Source organism: Capsicum annuum, chromosome 8 (assembly GCF_002878395.1).
Source record: "Capsicum annuum cultivar UCD-10X-F1 chromosome 8, UCD10Xv1.1, whole genome shotgun sequence".
NCBI classification, from domain to species: Eukaryota; Viridiplantae; Streptophyta; class Magnoliopsida; order Solanales; family Solanaceae; genus Capsicum; species Capsicum annuum.
In genome coordinates this window covers 83,311,640-83,333,777 of record NC_061118.1, presented here as the reverse complement: position 1 = coordinate 83,333,777, position 22,138 = coordinate 83,311,640, and positions in this window count along the sequence as shown.

The window sequence follows — 22,138 nt, the reverse complement described above, 5'->3', positions numbered from 1 at the left end:
TCCATTTAGATTGTTCTAGATCACCATTGTTAGAACCTGTGGTACTGACTTGCTTAAGGAGTAATTGGATAGAATCAAGTTAATTCAGGATAGGTCCAGGGAACCTCTGTGCAGGCAGAAGGCTAATGCAGATCATAGACTTTATGCCTTATGATACAAGCAAAATGGCTATCTATTTTTTTGAGCACATCATTGGAGGCCAATGCATAAAGTCTCAAGACTTGGTTTTTGAGCATTGAAGAAGAACCTTTCATTAAGGGTATTTTGGGCATTATACTTGTTGGAAATACACTCCATGACCATCCCCTTCATTAAGGGTATTTTGGCCTTTTTTCTATGTAATAAGCTAGCCTATAAATAGTCTTCTATTAGGTCATTTGCTCTTTAGTTGATTATTGATATTTTAAATACTTCTTCTTCTCTCTTTTAGAGTGTAGTTTAGGGCTTGGAAAAGCCAAGTAGTGTAGGGCTTGGAAAAGCCATTATTGATCCTTGCTTAGAAACGGTGGTTGTAAGGCGGAGTTGATTCCCTTAGCGGTCACCATAAGAGTTTGGTGTTGTTATTTCGGGTCTTATCATTTGATACATGGTTTAGTTACTATTTCTTGTAGTCTCATATGTCAGGCTATCTATCTTACTTTATTGCATTTGTTTGTTATCTTGTTTCTCTTAGTCTTCATCTCTTTAGGTCATTCTTCTATCATTTGGTATCAGAGCCATGTATTAGACTTGTTCCCACAACTCTAAGACTTAGATTATTGATTACCTTGAAGAAAATCAACAAAAAAGAGTGTAGAAAACAAAAATCTCACAAAAAAAAATTATTAACCCGTTTTTGTGTTTGGGCAGAATTTTATAACTTAGATCTACTTAGATTTTGTGTGTTTTGTTAGTTTCTAGTGCTAGATCCTTATTCTCTAGCACTAATAGAGTCTAGATCTAAGATTTGAGCAAGATCCGGGTTGGTTTAAGCATTCCACAATTGTTGAACTTGTGTTTAAAGCTTTTGGAAGGTGGATTTCATGTGGTGTGTTGTGGTTGTGACATTTTGTACTTGATTTTGTGTTATTTCTGCTTATATTGACAAAGGGAACCTAGATCTACAAGAAAATTTGAATTTGGAGGTCATTTTCCATGTGGTCAAAAGTTGGTCAATTCTTGAATATTCTTGTTATTCTTCATCATCTTCATATCTTGTTGGAGATTAATATTCAAAAAGGAGTGTTTGATCTTGAAAAAGGAAGAAAGAGAGTGTACTACTTGTTCAAGGAAATTTCTAAGCACCTTCCTAGTCATCCAAAAGAAAGAAAACAACAAAAGGGAAGGAATTATCTACTATAGGAGGAACAAGTACAATTAAAAGTACAAGGGGGGTGACCATTTTAATTCAAATTCATTTGAACTTGAAAAAGGCTCCAAACCTTGTGTTTTTTCCTCCAAAAACTGAAATTACACTCCCTTGGTTGAAGATTGGACTAAACATAACTTGAAAACAAAAAAAATTGTAAAATTGACGTCCAACCACAAGCTACCACATCACCAATTTGGGACAACCAAATTTTGAGCTCAAATCTTGATTTATTGATTTTTATTCTTGATTATTAGTTGCATTTTTGTTGATTCTAGTGCTAATTGACAAACTAGTAATTGTCTACTAGGTTGTGAGTTAGATTTGAGTCCTTTTCTTTCATGTTTTCATTCTTTTTGTGCTTTTCTCTGTTTTAATTCATCGTAACTTTTTTTTTTTCAAGTTCGTAAGTAGAATTTTCTATTTTGTGTCTTGATTCCATCAAACAAGAATCTATTTCGGCCGCTAAGTAGTAATTGACACCTTATTGACTACTAGAGTATAAGCAACTTTTAATATTTGCCGATCCAATTGTCAGGATCACAGAGGTGAGTGTATACGAGTGTTAGTGAGAAGCTTTTACTACTAACCTTGGTTGTTTTCTTTTATTTGTTGTTTTTTTTTTTTTGGGTTAGGTACCATGGCTTCCCATAATTTCAATACCACGTGTGATCGAATCAATGACTATCTTAAAGATATGAAATGGCACATTGAAATTATATGCCAATTATTACCTAAACTCTTCCCTTAAAATCCAATTTTTCAAACAACTTGTGAAGAGAGATTCCCAAAGGAAGTTGCTGCCCAAGATTGTGACGAACTTTCACTCCGAATGTCAAGGTAAAATAGCTAACTCTTACACTTTTGTGCATGTGAATGATGATTGTGTGGCTAGTAGCCCATTAAGTGTGAGTAGTAGCTTATCAATTTGTGAGTCCATTGTTTCTTTACCTATTGATGATGATGTACATGTTGTGAGTGTGGATACACTAGTTGATCCTTTTTATGACCAAATTGACTCTTCTTGTAAGATCAATTTAAGTTCACCTAGTGTTGAAGATTTTATGTTGAACGGAAGTACATACTCATCTTGTGTAATTGTTGTTGATCAAATTATTTGTAAGAATTTCCCACACTTGATTATGTATGTGATATGCTTAATAGAACTCAAGTAAGTGAAATACTCAAAGATGTTGGTCAATAAAATGGGAGTGAACCTAAGAGCTATTCTTGGGATAATCTTGTACTTGAAATCTCTTTGAAACTTGATATTGATCTTTTAAAGAGTGATGAACGTGTTTGTTCTGAATCTTCCTGGGAAATATATCCTACTTTCTTTAGGTATAATATCTTATTTGAAGATAATATAGTCACTTCTAATGAACCTAGTGGTGAGAATAAAGTTGAAGGTGTAGCTTGTTTTGAAAGCTATAACCTATATGCTAACCCACTATGGTATGACAACATTTCTCTTAAAGATGGAAATCTCTTGTTGGATATAAGAGTACTCTTAAGGGAAAGAAATGTGTGGTCTTCGAGAGGAATGATCAATTGGGTGATGATAATTTTAACTTACTTGAATTTAGAAGAAACCCATTAAGTAATTGTTCCTTGAAAATGGATTGTGGTTGTGATCCTTTGTATGACACCCCACCCATGTTTAATTACTATGAGGATGAATTGCTTGCTTTTTGTGAATACTCGAGTAATAATGCCTTTGATTTTGGTGGTGGTATGTGTCTACTTAAGGGTTCTTCCATTAAAAAAGAAAGTGTCCATTGCTTGGAAATTACTTCTTCTTCTACTATGTGTAGCTTTATTGTTGAGGGTACTCATGGTGATATTGTTGAAATTGGTAGTGAGTACATACATGAGGACACCTTAGTTGACATTGAATTGAGTGATACCTTTCTCTACTCTCTATTTACTTTTGATGATGTGTATGCTATTATAGAGAGTATGTCTTTTATATTGGGTAAAGCCTATAGGGAAAAAGAGTGCAGTCTAGACCCATGTATATGGACACTCTTTCAATTTGACCCCGGTGCCAAATGTGGATAGGATGATGTTGGTGCACCTTACTTGTTGCTTGGTCTACAAGACAAGCAAAGTGTCATTCTTGAAAACCCGAGAGCAAAAGTGTCATTGACTCCTTGGGGTAATTCTTCTAAATGTGTATCCTTGCTTGACACACTTGTTCTTAAGTTGCATGAATCCAAACTTTTGGATGCGAAATTGTCTATTTGTTTTAAGGAAAGAGTATGTACGTGCTTAAATGCTTTGTCTTCACCCGTGCACGTCTTTATACTTGATTCTTTTCTATACTACCTCTTTGCCTATGATGACATCTACGCTAGTTTCGAGTTTGCATGAAGTAAAAGTAGGGGTATTGTTGGTTGGTCCACTTATTTGAATCATAATGCTATATAGGATTGGTGGACTTTGAGACCAATAGTGGCACTATGTTTGATTAGGCCACTTGAAGAGGTAATGAAAAAATTGTGGTTTATGGTTCTTAATACAAGGGTAGCCTTACCTTTTGGACTTAGTGATAGCATTAAGAGCTTTGTAGTTTCTTTATATCTTGATACTTGTCATAGCCATATCCTTTGTAACATTCTTACTAAGCTTTTCATGACTAAGACAAAGGATTCGTGGTTATATCTCAAGTATGTACCACCTTGGCATGTTGATATTATTTGTTGTACTAACCCTAACCTTCATGCCATGAGGAAGTTGTGCTTGTTTGTCCTTCCTTTAGTTTTGTAAGGTATGGATTCGAGGTCGAATCCTTCTTAAGAAGGGGAGGATGATACAAGCCAAATGGCCATCTATGCTTTTGAAGACATCATTGGAGGCCAATGCATAAAGACTCAAGACTTGGTTTTTGAGCATTGAAGAATCACCCTTCATTAATGGTATTTTATGGATTACACTTGTTGGAAAGACACTCCATGACCATCCCTTTCATTAAGGGTATTTTGGCCATTTTTCTATGTAATAAGCTAGCCTATAAATAGTCTTCTATTAGTTCATTTTCCCTTTAGTTGATTATAGATATTTGAAATACTTCTTCTTCTCTCTTTGAGAGTGTAGTTTAGGGCTTGGAAAAGCCAAGTAGTATAGGGCTTGGAAAAACCATTATTGATTCTTGCTTAGAAATGGTGGTTGTAAGGCGGAGTTGATTCCCATAGCGGTCACCGTAAGAGTTCGGTGTTGTTATTGCAGTCTTAGGGGTGTTTTTATTTCATACACGGTTTGGTTCCTATTTCATGTAATCTCGTATGTCAAGCTATCTATCTTACTTTATTGCATTTGTTTATTATCTTATTTCTCTCTTACTTTATTGCATTTGTTTATTATCTTATTTCTCTTAGTCTTCATCTCTTTAGGTCATTCTTCTATTACCTTATGATTTAGAGTTGGTGACTAGGTATTTCTTCGAGTATTACCCATGATGGGTGTGATGAGGGTTGGAGGAAGGGCAAGTTCAGCCCCATATATATTAGACATTTTGACATCCTTCACACAGTTGGTGAGGTACTTTTTGAGTTATCCTTACCCCTAAATTTTACTATTGTCCTTTTGATTTTCCATAATCTATGTTGCCGTAATACATTGCCAATGAGTCTCATTTTCTTTGGTGGGACTTTATTTAGTTAGATTAGTGGTTGAACTTCATGGAGGAGCCTGAGTTAACAATAGCTAGGGATGTCAAATGGTTGCGCTATGAGAGATACCAGTTGTTAAAGTTTACTGTAGGAACTATGCAGTAGAGGATGATAGTAGGAGATTTAGAGCCAGATACGAGCCCACTATCCTCACCTATCAAGGCTTCAGGTACATCCTAACCCTTTACTTTAGTAGAAGAAAGTTCTTGTAGAAGTCGATATTATAGTGACCCTTTAGATCATTTTCTACATTTGAACATATTTTCACAATTTAAAGTACTCCTTTAGCCGCCTAAGTTATTGTGACTTTCTGGAGCTTATAGTTCAGTTATCGAGCATTTTGTTTGTTTTTAGAGACAATTCTCTATTTTAAAGTCTTTGTAGGTTGAAATTGGTTATCTAGCCAAAATATTAGTCAAACAACCTCGCATTCTAATAATAAAAGTTCCAACATCTCCTGGTTGTCGATTTGAGGATAGGGATACCTTTGGTTATAGTCCCATGTCTTTTCGGACACATTTTAGACTATTGACTGGAAGTTGATAAAAATGTCACTTAGGTATGGGATACAATTTTCTTTGAAATGGAAATTTTGAATAGGCCATTGAGTCTGAAAAATTGAATTTGATAGGGTAGAATAGTTCATTTTTGTATACGAGACTCCATGCAAATCCCAAAGGGTTGGTAGAGACTTGGAAGAATACCAAGTCTTCAGTTGGTAAATCCAGTAAAGTGACCCTTTTGGTGCTCTAGCGGAGGCCGCTTTAGCAGCCTGGCCAACCCAATGAGCTACTTTATTGGCAAGTTGACCGCTAAAACACATGTTGCTTGTATGCTTAAGTAGTATGGCAAGCCGATACCGCAACCACTTTAGCGGCATTTGGGCGCTTTATAAAGTGACCACTTAAACAACCAAATGTCTACTTAAGAGAAATCAGTGAGCCACTAAATGCCCCAATTAGCTTGATTTTCACCCATTTTTCACACAAGTTCAAGAGTGAAAACATAGAGTGTGTGGAAACTTGGGAGAAACATTAACGGGATTTTGGGGTATTGTGAGCTTGGATTTCTCATTTCTTCTCTTAATTCTTGGTATCCTTGTTAAGTTCCTGGTTAAATTCTCTATAATTTCCCAAAATCCTTAGATTATTTGTGGGTTGATTTTAGCCCTATTTGTACACGGACATTGCCAATTTTTTTAGTAGGTGTTCCTTAGGTAAAGAGGGATATCTTGATAGTTTTGAAAATGAAATTTCGTAAGTGGGCCCCACATTGGGTTTTCACGTGATTTTTGACCTGAATCATAAAAATACAATATGGATACAGTTTTCCTAGTTTATATGAGTAAATTATCATTTTGGTAGCGTGGAACTATGTGAAAGCTTCTCGAATGGGAAAATCACTGATTTAGCGGAGGATTTCACTTGTCTTTCTTTGGCGTTTAGGTAGGCTAGGTTTACCTTTCTCATCGATTGGGCTTAATTGTAGTATAGTTATGATAATATTTCTAGATATGGGATGGGAATTAGGTCTTGGAGGCATAATTAGAACAATTTTAATTATTTATCCTATTAAGGAATTATAAATTAGGCATATTTACTTAATTAACATTCTTTAGGTAAAATCGCCATCTTAAGATTAAAATCCAACTTTAGTAAGATCTAGCAATGGAATTAGGTACCATGACCTATTTGTAGGTAGAATTTACCTTAGAATAGATTTTGGGGATTAAAAGTGTGCCCTTTCGAGCCCCCTTCGACACAACTTTCTACTAGTTCCTTATATATTCAGTAATCCTTAAGCATTACTATAATCATGTCCTTTAAACAAGGAGGTTTTGATATATAGCATTTTACCATATTGTTGTACTCAGGAGATGATTCTAGTTCCAATTTGAGTCTGATGGTTTATCATTTTGAGTTTTGATTCATTTCCAACAAATGACGATGTGAGTTTGATTCAAGTCCAGCATTAAGAGACTAATTTACGATGGTAATGGAACCGTTTTGAGTTTGATAATTATAGTATGGATGGGTTTATAGTTGTTTTTTTGAGATACGATTACTTATCATATTTCATTGTTCTTCTTTACCTTGATTTCACCCTAGAAACTAATGGGGGCTTGCATTGGGTTATTTACTTTTCTGCATGTATCGACTTATGGGGGCCAGTTTTTTAGTTATAATTATTGTTTTTTATGTTCTTATTTTGGATTAATAGTTTGTTTATAGTATTTCAAGCATTATTCCAAGTATGCCCTCTTAACTTGGCTTAGCTTATTTATCTTGAATGTTTATTCTACTTATATTGTGATTCAACTCAATTAGTCGATGATGCTTGCTGAGTAACCATGAATTTAGTACTCATACTATATTTCTATACATTTTTTATGCATATCCAAGTACTAGTTATCGGGATTGACGCTGCAATCATGCTATTTAGTGTTCAAAGACAGGGTAAGCTCTTCAAGACGAAGTTGTCCTTTTCTCCTTATTTTAGTTTTTCATAGTAGTTCATTATTCGAGACTGGTCTATATTTGACTATTAAAATACTTGTATTCTTTTTGTTAGTTGCTCTTGTACCAACACTAGGTCGTGGTATGTAATAATTATCTTATTTATCTTCTAATTGTTATTATTTTTCCATGATTTGTTGGTTTCAAGCTTTTACTTACATGTTTCAAGAATTTACGCAATTTATATACTTTGTTGGCCCATTTTTAGCACCGGGCTATGGTTTGGCTTACCTACTATGGATAAAGTAGGTTTAATCATGACTTAAAAATTGGGCTGTGGCATAAAATGACAAAATAAAATAAATAAGAGTATTTATAGACAAAACAACCTATCCTAAAAAAACAAGAAATATAGGTCGGTCTCAAACATACGAGTGAAAATTATGATCATGGTTAGATGCCACAATCATCCTCTAGTGCTCATGGTTTCATCAGGGGTTTGGCATCATCAGATTTTATTGTTAAATTGCCAATACAGATTTTTGAAATCAAATACGACTATACTAGGTATTCTTCAAATCATTTTCCACTACAACTTCTATAACTCTATGTCATGCCTTTTTTCCACAACCATCACTTTTACGTCCGGTCATGTGAACACTTTATCTAATCCTCTTTTCTCTCAATTTCTACTGGCATGTTTCTAGGTCCTCATTCCCATGATTGGTTGGTATAATCGAATAATAAATATATAATATTTAGAGCTTTTCATCTAAGGAACATATAGGATTCACATCTCTTATACTTCCTAGAGGACCAAGAATGATAGTTGTTAGTTCCCATGGTTGTCACAATGATCTTCTGATGCCTTTTTTAGTCTTGAATTTTGTAATCCACTTCTTAAATACCTATTTGAATTGCAAACATTCCAAAATCCATTATATCCACATAGAAATATCCTTGCAAATGCAAATATTCACTATTTTAAGCATCTAAAGTGTAGTAAATTCATGGAACATCATAAAACACCCTGGTTTCTGGACCATAGAAAATTTCCTTGATTTTTGGTTTCTAGAAATGATAAGACTTAGGGAATGAGTCATACACGTGGGTATGGGTGGTACGTCAAGTTGTGTGCTGAGAAGTGTTGGTTGATGAGGTGGATTTAGTAACTGAAATGGGTATTACTTTGGTTGTACAAGCCGTATTAGTGGATAAGGGTTGTTTGGTTACTTTATTTAATATTGGGCTTGGTAACTTAAGTTGTATCTGAGTACTAATAGACACACTATGAGCCGTAAGAAAGGGTATAAGTCGTACCAAGGACTCATATGGTGGTCAATGTTCAAACATCCTAGGATTCTATTTTCCTAAGGGAACGGTTTATGGGTACTAGTCATACACTTGGATACAACTTAGGTTTGGGTGTGACATACCTTGGATAGTTTTGGGTCCAAGGGGGAAGTCCTAGGGTACGAGAGGTGGGTACCACTCATACAGGATAGGTATGATTTGTAAGGGCTAGTCGTACCCTATGACGAAATTTAATGTAGTTTAAGTGAGGGCAAACTTGATATATCCCCACTTATCCTAATAAGGACCATGACTTATATTCCTATTAGAAAGTTATATTCCTTACTATTCTATTCTTAAACGGTTAGAAAACACTTTTATATCCTCTCCATAGTTCTTGGGCAAAGAAAGATAGGGTTTTACGTTAAGGAGTAATTTTTGGCTTGTCTTAGTGATTTATCTCCATCATCTTCTTGGTTTAAGGCATGTTCTTTTCCCTCATTATTAGTTCCAACTAAATGCATGATTGTATACAATGTTTCCATGGTTTTAATGTTGTATGATTTTGGGTTTTCGTTATAAATGCTTGTTTATGATATTCTTATGCTTTAATTATGTTTTAATGGTGGTTTTGGATAATTGGAGTGCATGGAATGTTTATTGGTAATGGATTTTTGTTTTGGAAATAATATGCCCCCAATATGTTTAATAAAATGCCTATGATAATGATTTTACTATGTAATTGGATTTCTAAAGGAACTATTGCATGATTTGAACTTGGTAATGGAACCCTAAATGGTTTAAATGGTTTTGGAATGTTTTGTCTTAATAAACATACCTGTGGGGTACAAGGGTATCCCCTAAGTTAATATGGTTATGAATTCTTGTGGGGAATGTGGGAGTCGTTCAAGCTAATTGGACAATGTGATCTATAGGTACATGGGAATACCTTGATCTCTAAAAGGTTTTCCTAAGGACAATACTTACAAGTTGTAGTCGGTATGATGATACCAATACTAATAGCCTTGGTTAATAATTTATTTGGCTGGTTTGACATGGTTTTAATTGGTCAATAATGGTTGGGCATGATAGCTAACCTGAAGGTTGGAGTTTAATGAACGAACACTGGAAATTTATGTTTGCCAACATGAGGGGTAGGTCATGGTGACCTTTTTATGATATTCATGAGGTACATAGAAATAATCTAAGTACATTGCACATATGTATCATGGAGAGTGAAAGGTACATCGGAATCCCAAACTCTTATGGTATCACTGGTTTGAGTAGCCACATGCATCGGGGCCCATTCAAACGGTTACACTGAACCCATATAGCCCATAGGTGGTTTTAGGATGGTTAAGCTACACATACCTAGGTTAAAGGCTTTAACTGAATACTAAACCCAGTTACCTTTCTCGGTGTAGTTATATATATGTATATGTATGGTTTGTGTACATATGGATGGTTTTCTTTGGTTTTATTAAATGAAATTATTTTATCCGTATCTTGAGTTTATTTTAGCGTTCACCCTCTAACCGATCTTTGGGCGTCTGTATCCTCACGTGATGCAGGAACCGACATTCTTCTTCTCCTAATTAGCCTTCAGACATTCAGGGTTCAACTTAGGGATTGAAGTGGTGATCTTTCATATTTCTAAAAAGCTCCATTTCATGGATGTTATTTGATACATTAATTTATTTATGGATATTGGTTTTGGCTATGGTTCGGGGCATGTCCCAATCAGATTTTGGTATTCTCTTGGGTAGAGGATTTTGTGAACTATTATGCGTTGGCATGGGCGGGATCGATAATGGTGTCATCCTTAGTATTGACATTGGTATTAGCAATGACATCATTGAAAAAAAATTTCTCATTGTTCCATCGTATTTCATTTTGAGATTATTAGATTATTAATGGAAACTATTTGGTTGTGGATGGATCTATGGGTTGGTTTCTCTCAGTACGTTTGGACGGTTGGTATGGGACAGTCGGACTCAGTTCGGTTAGTCTCGATAATAGACCCATCCCAGAGTCTATAATTTTAAATGTTATGCTATCTTATTATATGTTCGAGGGAATTTCTCTGATCATGGTTGGACTTGGGAAGCCCATTACGACAAGCCCCCGAGACAGGTCATGTTAAGTTGGTATCAAAGGTATATGTTCAAGGTTAATTAGATTCCATAAAGCCATGTCTAGTAGAGTCTCTTTTAGGGGTGTGTAGCGCGCCACACATATAAGAGAGAGGCTACAGGGCATTTAAGAATATTTCTCTTTCTTGGTATTCTATTTTCAATCTTAGTGTCTAAGTCCTAGAATCTTCTCTGATCTTGGTTTGTTTTCTTTTCAGATCATGCCCCGACGATCTGGAACACAAGAAAATTCTTCTGCCCCAACTTTGGATGATGTTTATAGGGGACATCCTAAACCTAGAGTTTGCACTCATTCTCAGGGTGCTATCCCTAATTGTTCTGGAGTTCCACCAGTTGTTGCTAGTTCTCTTTAAGGTGAGGTGACAAATGCATAATTTTGCCAATCTATTCATGTTATTGCTCGGGTTGTCACTGCTTAGTGTTTGGTGGGTTGTCTATAGGGGCCATAAGGTTTGGCCAATTTATGAAACTAAATCCTTCTACTTTTACTGATGAGAAGGTGGAGGAGGATCCTCAGGTTTTCTTGGATAAAATTGAGAAGATATTTAGGGTAATGTAGGCTACTAATGTGAAAGGAGTAAAATTTACAACTTATCATCTCTAGGATGTTGCATGCCAATGGTATGAAAAGTGGAATAGGGATAGAGGTGTTGTGGAAGAGTTGTCCTTATGGGATGCTTTTTCTAATGCTTTTCTAGACCATTTCTTTCCATAAGAGCTGCGGGAAGCAAAGATAAAGGAGCTTGTGAATCTCAAGAAAATTAAGATATCTATCAAGAAATATGCCTTGAAGTTTCATCTATTGTCATGGTATCCTCCTATGTTGGTGGTTGACATGAGGGTAAGAATGAGAAAGTTCACTTCTAGGCTATCACGAGACTTGATCCTTGAATGCAAGACTACCTTGCTGATCAGTTATATGGATATTTATAGGTTAGTTGTCAACATGCAATAGTTAGAGGATGAGAAAAGAAAACAAATAGAGTTTAGGAAAAGCCAGGGTAAGAGGAGCAGGTTCTCTGAGAAAGGTGGTGCTAATCAATAGGGTGGTCGGGATGGAGGGAATTGGTCAACAAAGTGGGGAAGTTCTGGTTCCTTCTCTACTTCTAGTGGGCCTTACCCGAGGTATTTGGGTGATACGCGTCCGCAGGGTGGCAATAATTTTTAGGCACTAGGTGACCAATCTTAGAAGAGTAGGCATCAGTCGACTTTTTTATTACCTTCTTGCTGATTTTGTGGCTATCTTCATCGAGGCTATTTTGATGAAGTCAATGACAAGTGTTTTAAATATGGAAGCCAAGCTATATGCTCAGGAATTTATGGTTAGTAAGGGAGCATTCAGAGCGGTCGAAGATCTAGTTGCTTTGTTTACTACTCCTACCCCTAGTGATGCAGCTTCGGTGTTTGCTCTTTCTTCTAGTACCAACAAAGGCCAGAATAGGTTGTATGCTCTTACATCTTAACAGTTATATGAGGCATCACCTGATGTCATTACTGGTACGTTATAACTCTTTTCTCGTGACGTGTATTGTCTTCTTGATCCAGGGTTCACTCTTTCCTATGTGACCCCATATGTGGCCGTGTGTTTTGGTTTTGATCCTTAGGTTGTTTTGGATACTTTTTCTATTTCAACCCCAGTAGGTGACTCAGTTATTTTTAAAAGAGTTTATAGGGGGGGTGTGGTATCTGTATATAGTAGGTAAACCTTTGTAGATTTGTTAAATCTGGGCATGGTGGATTTTGACGTTATTCTAGGAATGGATTGGTTACACTCTTGTTATGCATCTATGGATTATCGGACACATAAGGTTGTCTTTAGGTTCGCTAGTGAACCGATTATAGAGTGGGAGGGTGGTTCCCTAGCTCCTAGAGGGGAGGTATATTTCTTATCTTACAGCTCGAAGATTAATCTCCAAAGGGTGTTTTTGTCACTTAGTCTGGGTTAATGATTCTAACTCGAAAGGTCCTTCTTTCCACTCAATTCCAGTGGTAAATGAATTTCTTAAGTTCTTTTCGAATAATCCTTCTGATGTTCCTACAAATAGGGAAATAAAGTTGGTATTAATTTGATTTCGAACTCTCATCCAATATCTATTCCTCCTTATAGAATGGCTCTGGTTGAGTTGAGAGAACTCAAGAAGTAACTTAAGGATCTTCTATATAAGGGGTTTCTTAATCCAAGTGTATCCCTGTGGGGTGCACCGATATTGTTCATGCACAAGAAGGATGGTTCCCTATAGATGGGAATTAAATATTGACAGTTGAATAAGGTGACAGTCAAGAACAAGTATCCTCTCCCAAGGATAGATGACTTGGTTGATTAGTTGCAAGGTGCCAAGTTCTTATCTATGATAGATCTTCAGTCTAGGTATCATCAACTTAATATTAGGGAGGGGGATATCACTAAGAGGCCTATTTGTACTCGGTACGGGCACTTTGAATTCTTTGTGATGTCATTTGGATGACTAAAGCTCCGAGGACATTTATGGACTTGATGAACAGGGTTTTCCGGCAGTTCTTGGATCTTTTTTTATTGTGTTTATTGATGACATTCTGGTTAATTCCAAACGTGAGGTGGATCATGCCAACCACCTCTATGTGGTATTGTAGACCTTGAAGGAACAACAGTTGTATGCCAAGTTCTCTAAATTTGAGCTTTGGTTGAATACTTTGAGTTTTCTTTGTCCTTTAATAAGGGAATAAACAACTAAAACCGAAATTAAGACTAAGAACCTAAAAATCAGCAACAATAAAAAAGGGGAAATGAAGTAGAACATAAGACAACTCACGGATTCAATAACAAAACAAAGAAAAAGTGCATAAAATGTAAAGGATAGTAGTGATACATACACTCACACCAATGGATAGCACCAAGTTGTGTATCAAACACCAAGACACACAACACCAATGAGAGATAACACCACACTCTTAGGTAGACACAAAGGGATAAATTCCTCAAGCACCAAGGCTTTCTTGCAAAAATGTCAACAAGAGTGATTCCACACTCAAAGATGACCCTAGTTTCAAGGTTTTTTCCAAAACCTACACTAAGATGGCTTTTACAAGCCCTAGACTAAGTAAATAAAATACAATTTTAGGTAATACTCAATAAATCCATCAAAGTCTAAGGAAAATAGAAGTTAACAGGTCTATTTATACTATTACAAGATATTGACTAAAATGGCCTTAATGAGAGCTTAAGAAAAGGGAGCCCCTTGAGTGTTATTTTGGAGTGAAAAAGGTCCTTAATTTCCTTAATGAAAGGTTCCTCTTGAGTGTAACAACCCTCTTCATTTCTTCACTTGGACAAGGCTTTGAAAAGGCTCTAAAAGATCATCAGTCACTTGTAAAAATTCAATGCTTGAACCTTCTACAAGACCTTGAAATTCTTGTGCTCCTTAGGCTTGTATCATCATCTCCATCTTGAACAGAATTTGACCTCAAATTCATCACACCTTGCAAAACCAAAAGAGGTACAAAAATCACACACTCTTCATGATAGGAGGGTTAGCATTAGTACCACAATTATATAAACACTCCAAGGGGGTACATTCTTGGAATATAGCCAATAATCCTTTGTTATAATCATCAAACACTTACTAAAAGTATCAAAAAGTACATGACTAAGATAGACATCAGAGAAAGAAGTGTACAACCCAAAATTATCATATATATCAACGAGAAAAGGTTGTTCACATTTGAAATACATCCACGGGTCATTTATGTTTGACATGAAATGCTTAGCATAAAGTGAACAAAGCAGGTAGTTTTGGCAAATAGCAAGAGATAAGGAAACTACAATGGTCTTAATGGATTTACTATACCCAAAATGTAAGACTACATTTATCTTAGGAACTATAAGATACATTTGTTTCATTACCTCTACAAAGGAACTCACCAAATATTATGCCACTATTATTCCTAAGGTCCATCTCACCTACATATCATCATCATTCAAACACGCAAACTAGCCACCAAACTTACTACCTCTACATAATACCAATTCAAATTTAATGATGTTATCATCATAGGTAAATAGGTAGTATAGGAAGGAATCAAGTGTGAAGACATCACCCAAAGTGCTATCATTTACAAGAGGGTCACTAGGTCCAAGAGATATAGCACATGAGGCACACAAGAATGGAATTAAGAAAATTAAGCACATTTGACTTCTTCTTTCCAAACAAATAATCAACTTGGCATCCAGAAGTTGGGATTCATTTAATTTAAGCCCAAGTATGTCAAATGTGGATGCAAGTACATAAAAAATACCCCAAAGTTTAAAAAACACAATTTCCCTAGGGTCTTTAATTATGAAACCACCCTTGAGAAAGGGGTCTCTCATTATCACAAGCTAACAAAGAAGGGTATTACATGAATGGAATTTATCTAAAGTGTTTTCAAGAAAAAAATTCTCTTCTTGACCTACAAGTAGTGATACTTTTGTCAAGAATGGAAACACTCAAGATTGAACTCTCTTGGTTTCTTATATTACTCCACTTCTTTAGTAGATACCTAACTTTGTTAGAATTCGCTCCCATGTACAACTTGGGTCTATCAAGTGGGTTGTAAATCAACAAGAAAGACTTTCCATCATAGGGAAAGACACCAACCTTCACAATCAAACCTTGATTATCCCTTTGACCACGCATCAAGTTTGATGTGAAGAAATTTCCACACCCAAAAGGTCACCAGGGTCAAATAGGAGAAGTAGACAAGAACATGGGTCAAAGCTATACTCACTTTTTCCTAAGGTGATATTCTTATCATTAGACATACCCTCAAACAGACACAAACCACCATTATTATCAAATGGATCACAACTAAAATTAACATAAGGATAAAGCAATTCATCCCCATATTTATCACACAAAGTTGGGGTGTCATACAATGGATTATAATTAAGATCACTTTCACAAGAACAATCACTAATTAGATTTCTTAAACACTTAAGCAAATAAAAGTCATCATAACCCAATTGATCATTATTTTTGAAAAGTAGGAGATCACCATCAAGAATAGGATGATTAACTCTTCACACAACCCTATACTCTTAATGGATTTCAAGAAATTGGGTAACAAGTGAATCATAAGCGTACCATCTTTCTTTTTAAATACATCATCTTCCACTTCACTAGGTGTCATGCAAGGAGTGATCTCACTATTTTCACATGAAACATCATGCTTTAAGAGAAATTCACTATTCAAACATAATGTGTTTAAGCATACAAGTTCACTCTCATAAAGGCATATGCCTTACTTTCCAACATTTTCATCCACATGATTTATTTCAGCAAAACTATCATTAAGGCCTTCATCGCACAATATGCTCAAAGAAACATCTCCATTATTATGATCAAATATATCAAAATTATCACCAACTTGGGTCTTACCAAACATACCACACACATGCTCAAGTAGTGGACTACATTCGTGAGTAAGTTGATCATCATTCATAACCTCACTAGTGTTGAAACTCAGATACCAATGTAGACTCACCTTGATTTTCATAAGGGTCAAATAGTGTGTGAATAATATTGTCACTTGGTAATATAAACTTATTCAAGTTATAAGTGCTAGCACTAGATGGACATAAAATCATTTTTACGAAAAGAATCGGTGTTGTCATCTAAAGGATCAATTGATTCTTGCATGCTCACAATAAGAGTTTGGTCCTTCTGAAACATAAAAACACCAAGAGCATCTCAAAAGGAATATTCGCACACCTATACACTAAGAAAATCTGAAACTACACCACTTTTTCCACTACTAACCAGATCACAACAATTCACGTTTGTAGGAGTTTAGAAAATATCTTTGTTACCGCGTAGATCATGGAAAGTGTGTTTCTCACTAGGTTTTGCACCATATAAGCCCTCATGCTCTCCCTATTGAGGCTCAGCATCATTCTCATTGGAAACCAAAACTTGGTTGTTCAAATTTTTAGGTATATTTGAGTTTGTGGAGGTTTTGGTGGATACAGTCTATCAACACCCGCTTTCATTCTAATCATACTACCCTTGATTGAAGCCATATCCTCCTTCATTGAACCCATATCACTTTAATGAATCCTAAATCATCCTTCATTGATCCTAAGTAACCCCTCATTTCCCTCATACCCAAGCTCAACCTAGCCATGTCATGAGAAAAGGCCCCAAGTCGAGCAAAGATGGCTCCACCAAAATCATTTTCCAAGAAATGGGAAGTATTACCCTCGGGATCTATGATTAAAATACCTAAAGAACAAGCAAAAACAGAAAAGGAAATACCTAAAAAATGAGAAAACAACTTAGTTCGAAAGCAAGCCTCACCACTCTCACTCTTGGTTCTTACCTCACACTTGGTCTCACAAGTGTTGATACATTGGCATATACTTTGAAAGTGAGTAGGGAATCATTCTACTTTGGCCTAGAATGGATTTTCGTTTGATACGACTCAAAGAAAATTGCCTACGGACTTGAACCAATAAGTTTCAACGAATTACAAATTATAAAAGCATAAAAGAAACGTTGACATAAACAAAGGACTCTAAACTAATTATCAACCTAGTAGGTAATTACTACATTGCTAATTATTGATAGAATCAACACAAATGCAACTAGAATCAATAATTATAAACTTAGAAATCAAATTTAGAACTCAATTTGGTCATTTATATAAGTGATGACATGGTAGCTTGTAATTGGACGTCACTTTTAAAAAATTTTCAACTTCCAAATTCTTGTTTTAGCCAAACACACGTAGGAGAAGAAGAAATTTCATTTGGACGGAAAAAATTGAAGTTTTGGAGCCCTTTTAGAGCTTTAAATGAATTCAAAATAGATTGGTCCCCTCAAGTGCACTTTCAATTGTACTTGCTCGTCCCATTGTTTCTTTTTCCTTTTTGGAAGACTTAGAATATGCTAGGGAATATTTTTGTACAAACACTTAGTACACTCTCTTTCTTCTTCCTTTTTGGATCAAACAAGCTACTTGAATATTCTTCTTCAACAAGATTTGAAGATGATGGATGAACAAGATGAATATTCAAGAGTTGACCAAGGTTTGACCACCAGGCAAATGAACCCTAAATTCAAATTTTCTTTTAGATCTAGGTTCCCTTTGCAAATACAAGCTCAACAAACACAAAATCAAGCATAAAACATCCCAACAACCTCAATTCCACAAGGATCACACCTCCAAAAGCTTTAAACAAGTCACAACAACTGTGGATCTAGCTTTAAAACAACCAAATCTTGTTCCAAACTTAGATATAGACTCCTTAGTTTCTAGGGAAAAAGGATCTAGCACCTAAAACCAACAAAAAAAAGCAAAAAATTAGTAGATTTATGTTGTGAAATTTGGATCTATTATCAAGACATAATATACTACTTCTTTTTGGTGATTTTTTAGATCCAAGACTTTGAGTTATGGGAACAACTCTAATACATTTCCCTGATACCAAAAGATAAGGTAATAAACTTCTAAAAGCAAAATTAAGATTAAGAACCAAAAAATTAGCAGCTAGAAGAAAGTGGAGATGAAGTAGAACACAAGACAACTCACGGATTCAATAACAAAACAAAGAAAAAGTGAATAATATATAAAGGATAGTAGCAAGACATACACTCACACCAATGAATAGAACCAAGGTATGCATCAAACACCAAGACACACAACATGAATAAGAGATCATACCATACTCTTAGGTGAACACAAAGGGATTAACTCCTCAAGAACCCAACCTTTCTTGCCAAAATGTCAATAAGAGTGATTCCACACTCAAAGATGACCCTAGTTTCAATGTTTTTTCCAAGACCTACACTAAGATGGCTTTTCCAAGCCCTACACTAAGGAAGGAAAATATAATTTGAGTAATACCTAATTAATTCATCAAAGTATAAGGAAAATAAAAGCTAAGAGGTCTATTTATACTATTAAAAGATAATGACTAAACTACCCTTAATGATAGATTAAGTAAAGGGCACGCCTTGAGTGTTATTTTTGAGTGAAAAGGGTCCTTAATTCCTTTAATGAAAGTGGCCTCTTGTGTGTAACAACCCTCTTCATTTCTTCACTTGGACAAGTCTTTTAAAAGGCTCCAAAGATCTTCAATCACTTGCGAAATTCTGACACTTGAACCTTCTATAAGACCTTATAATTCTTGTGCTCCTTAGGCTTGTATCAATATTAATTGTAGTTAGTGGATCATGGTGGATCCTCAATAGGTTGTTGTGGTTAAAAGTTATCCAAGAACTATGACTTTAAGACTTTAATCAATATTTAGAGCTTCTTATGTATGGCTAGGTTTTATCAATAGTTTGTGGAAAGCTTTTTGACGATAGATTCTCCTTTGACCAAACTTAATTAGAAGAAGGTCAAGTTTTCTTTGTCAGATGCTTGTGATGGGAGTTTTTGGAATCTTAAGGATAAGTAAACTTTAGCTCCAATTTAGCATTGGCTAAAGTTAATAAGGGTTTTGTGGTTTATTATGATGCATCTAGGGTGGGGCTTGGTTGTGTCTTGATGCAGTATAGGAAGGTAATTTTCTATGCTTCCAAGTAGTTGAAAGTGCATGAGAGGAACTATCCTACTCATGATTTGGAGCTATTGGCAGTGGTATTTGCTTTGAAAATTTTATGGCACTACTTATATAAAGTACACGTGGATATCTTTTTTTATCATCAGAGTCTGCAGTATGTGTTCACTTTGACAGAGCTATATTTTAGGTAGAAGAGATGGTTAGATCTTTTCAAGGACTATCATATGAGTCTTCACTATCCCCTAGGTAAGGCTAACATGGTTTTTGATTCTCTTATCAAGTTATCCATAGGGATTCTCGCTTATGTGGAGGAAGAAAAATGGGAATTAGTGAAGGATATTCATCGCTTAGTAAATCTTGTAGTTCATCTCTTAGATTCCAAGGATGGTGGTATGATGATTTAGGAAGTAGTTAGGTCATCTTTTGGTGCAAAAGTTAAGGAGATACAAGTTCTAGATCCTATCTTGATGAAACTCAAGAGTAATGTTGGTGGACAAAATTTAATGGTTTTGAGATCAGTGGTGATGGTACTTTGTGGTACCCAGAGAGGTTGTGTATTCCTAATAATGATGTTTTGCGACAAAGGATTTTGGCTAAGGCTCATGAATTATGCTATGTGGTTCATCCCAGTTCAACAAAAATATATCATGATCTCAAAGAGATATATTGGTGGAATGGTATGAAAAGAGATGTGGATGATTTCGTAGCCAAGTGCATGGTGTGTTAATAAGTTAAAATTCAGCACATGAGGCTTGGTGGGTTGTATCGAGAAATTTATTCCCCAAATAGAAATAAAGGGGAATCAATATGGATTTCATTAATAGTCTTCCTTGGTCTCGAAGCCAATTTGATCAGTTTAGGTCATTGCATATTAGATGTTGAAGTTTTTACACTTCTTGCCAGTGAGGACTACCTTTTTGATAGAGGATTTTGCGAAGTTATATCTTTAGGATATTGTGAAGTTTTATGAGGTACCTATTTTGATTATCTCTAATTATGGCATGGTGTTTTTATCTCATTTATGGTAGTCTTTTTAGAAAGGGTTGGGAAAGGTTAGTCTGAGTATTGCTTTTCATCCATAGTCGTATGGATAAGAGAAAATAACTATTTAGACATTAGAGTATATTCTTCGGGTATGTGTGATTGTTTATGGTTGTAATTGGGTAGAGCATCTTTCTTTGGTAGAGTTTTCTTTAAAAAATGACTATCATTCTAGTATTGGTATGGCTCTTTTCAAGGTATTTTGGTTCGTGTATCTACACGCATCAAGGCCCATTCAGGGGGTTACACTAGACCCATATAGCCTATTGGTGGTTTTAGGATGCGTAATCTTCACATACCCAAAGGTTTTAAATTCATTCTAAAGTTGGTTCTCTTTCCCGGGATGGTTATATATATATATGTATGGTTTGTCTACATATGGACGATTTTACTTGGGATTATTAAATGGCATTATTTTATCCTTATTCAGAGTTTATGCTAGAGCTCACCCTCTAACTCATCTTTGGGCGGCTGTATACCAATGAGATGTAGGAACTAGCTATTCTACTTCTCCAACTTAGCATTCACACATTCTGGGTTTAGGTTTTGGATTTAAGTGGTGAGATTTTATCTTTCTGAAAGCCTCTATTTCATGGATTTTATTTCATACTTTGATTTATTTATGGATATTGGTTTTGTATATGATTGAGGGAATGCCCCAATCGGATTTTGTGTTCTTTTGGTTAGAGGATTTGGTGGAACTACTATAGGTTGTCATGGAAGAGATTGGTATTGGTGTCCGCCTTAGTATTAATATTTGTTTTGGGACTGACATCATTGGACAAAATTTTTCATTGTTCCATCATGTTTCATTTTGGGATTATTTGATTATTAAAGAAACTTATTTAGTTATGGTTTGATCTATGGGTTGGTTTGGCTTGGTACGGTTGGATGGTTGGTATGGGACATTTGGACTCTGTTGGATCGGTCTCGGTAATATAACTATCCTCAATTCTATAATTTGGAATGTTATACTATCTTGTTATATGTTCAAAATTGAGTCAACTCAGGCCAGGGTACTGGAGGTTGGGTTGGGTGACGGGGGTAGTCTCCTATCCTTGGTGGATATGGGACATCCATTATAATAAGGCCTTGGGTCGGGTCGAGTCAAGTTGGTATTAGAGCTATAGGTTCATGGTCAATTGGGATTTCATAAAGCCGTATCTAGAAGAGTATTATTTAGGGGTGAGTAGTGCGCCACACATATAAGAGAGAGGAGGCTACAGGGAATTTAGGAATATTTTACTTTCTTGGTATTCTCTTTTCAAGCTTTAAGTCTAAGTCCTAGAATTTTCTCTAATCCTCATTTGTTCACTTTTCAGATCATTTCTCGATGATCTGGAACACAAGAAAATTCTTCTATCCTATATGGGGATGATATTAATATGGTACGCCGACACCTGGAGTTCATACTCATTCTTAGGGTCCTATCCATAATTTTTGTAGAGTTCCCTAATTAGTGCTAGTCCTACTTAAGGTGAGGTGACTAATGTAGAATTTTTCCATTCTATTCATGTTGTTTCTCAGTTGGTTATAGAACAGGATGCTTCTGGTGCGTTGCCTATTAAGACCACAAGTATTGTCCAGTTTATGAAACAGAATCCTCCTACTTTTATTGGTGTTAAGGTGGAGGAGGATCCTTAGGATTTCTTGGA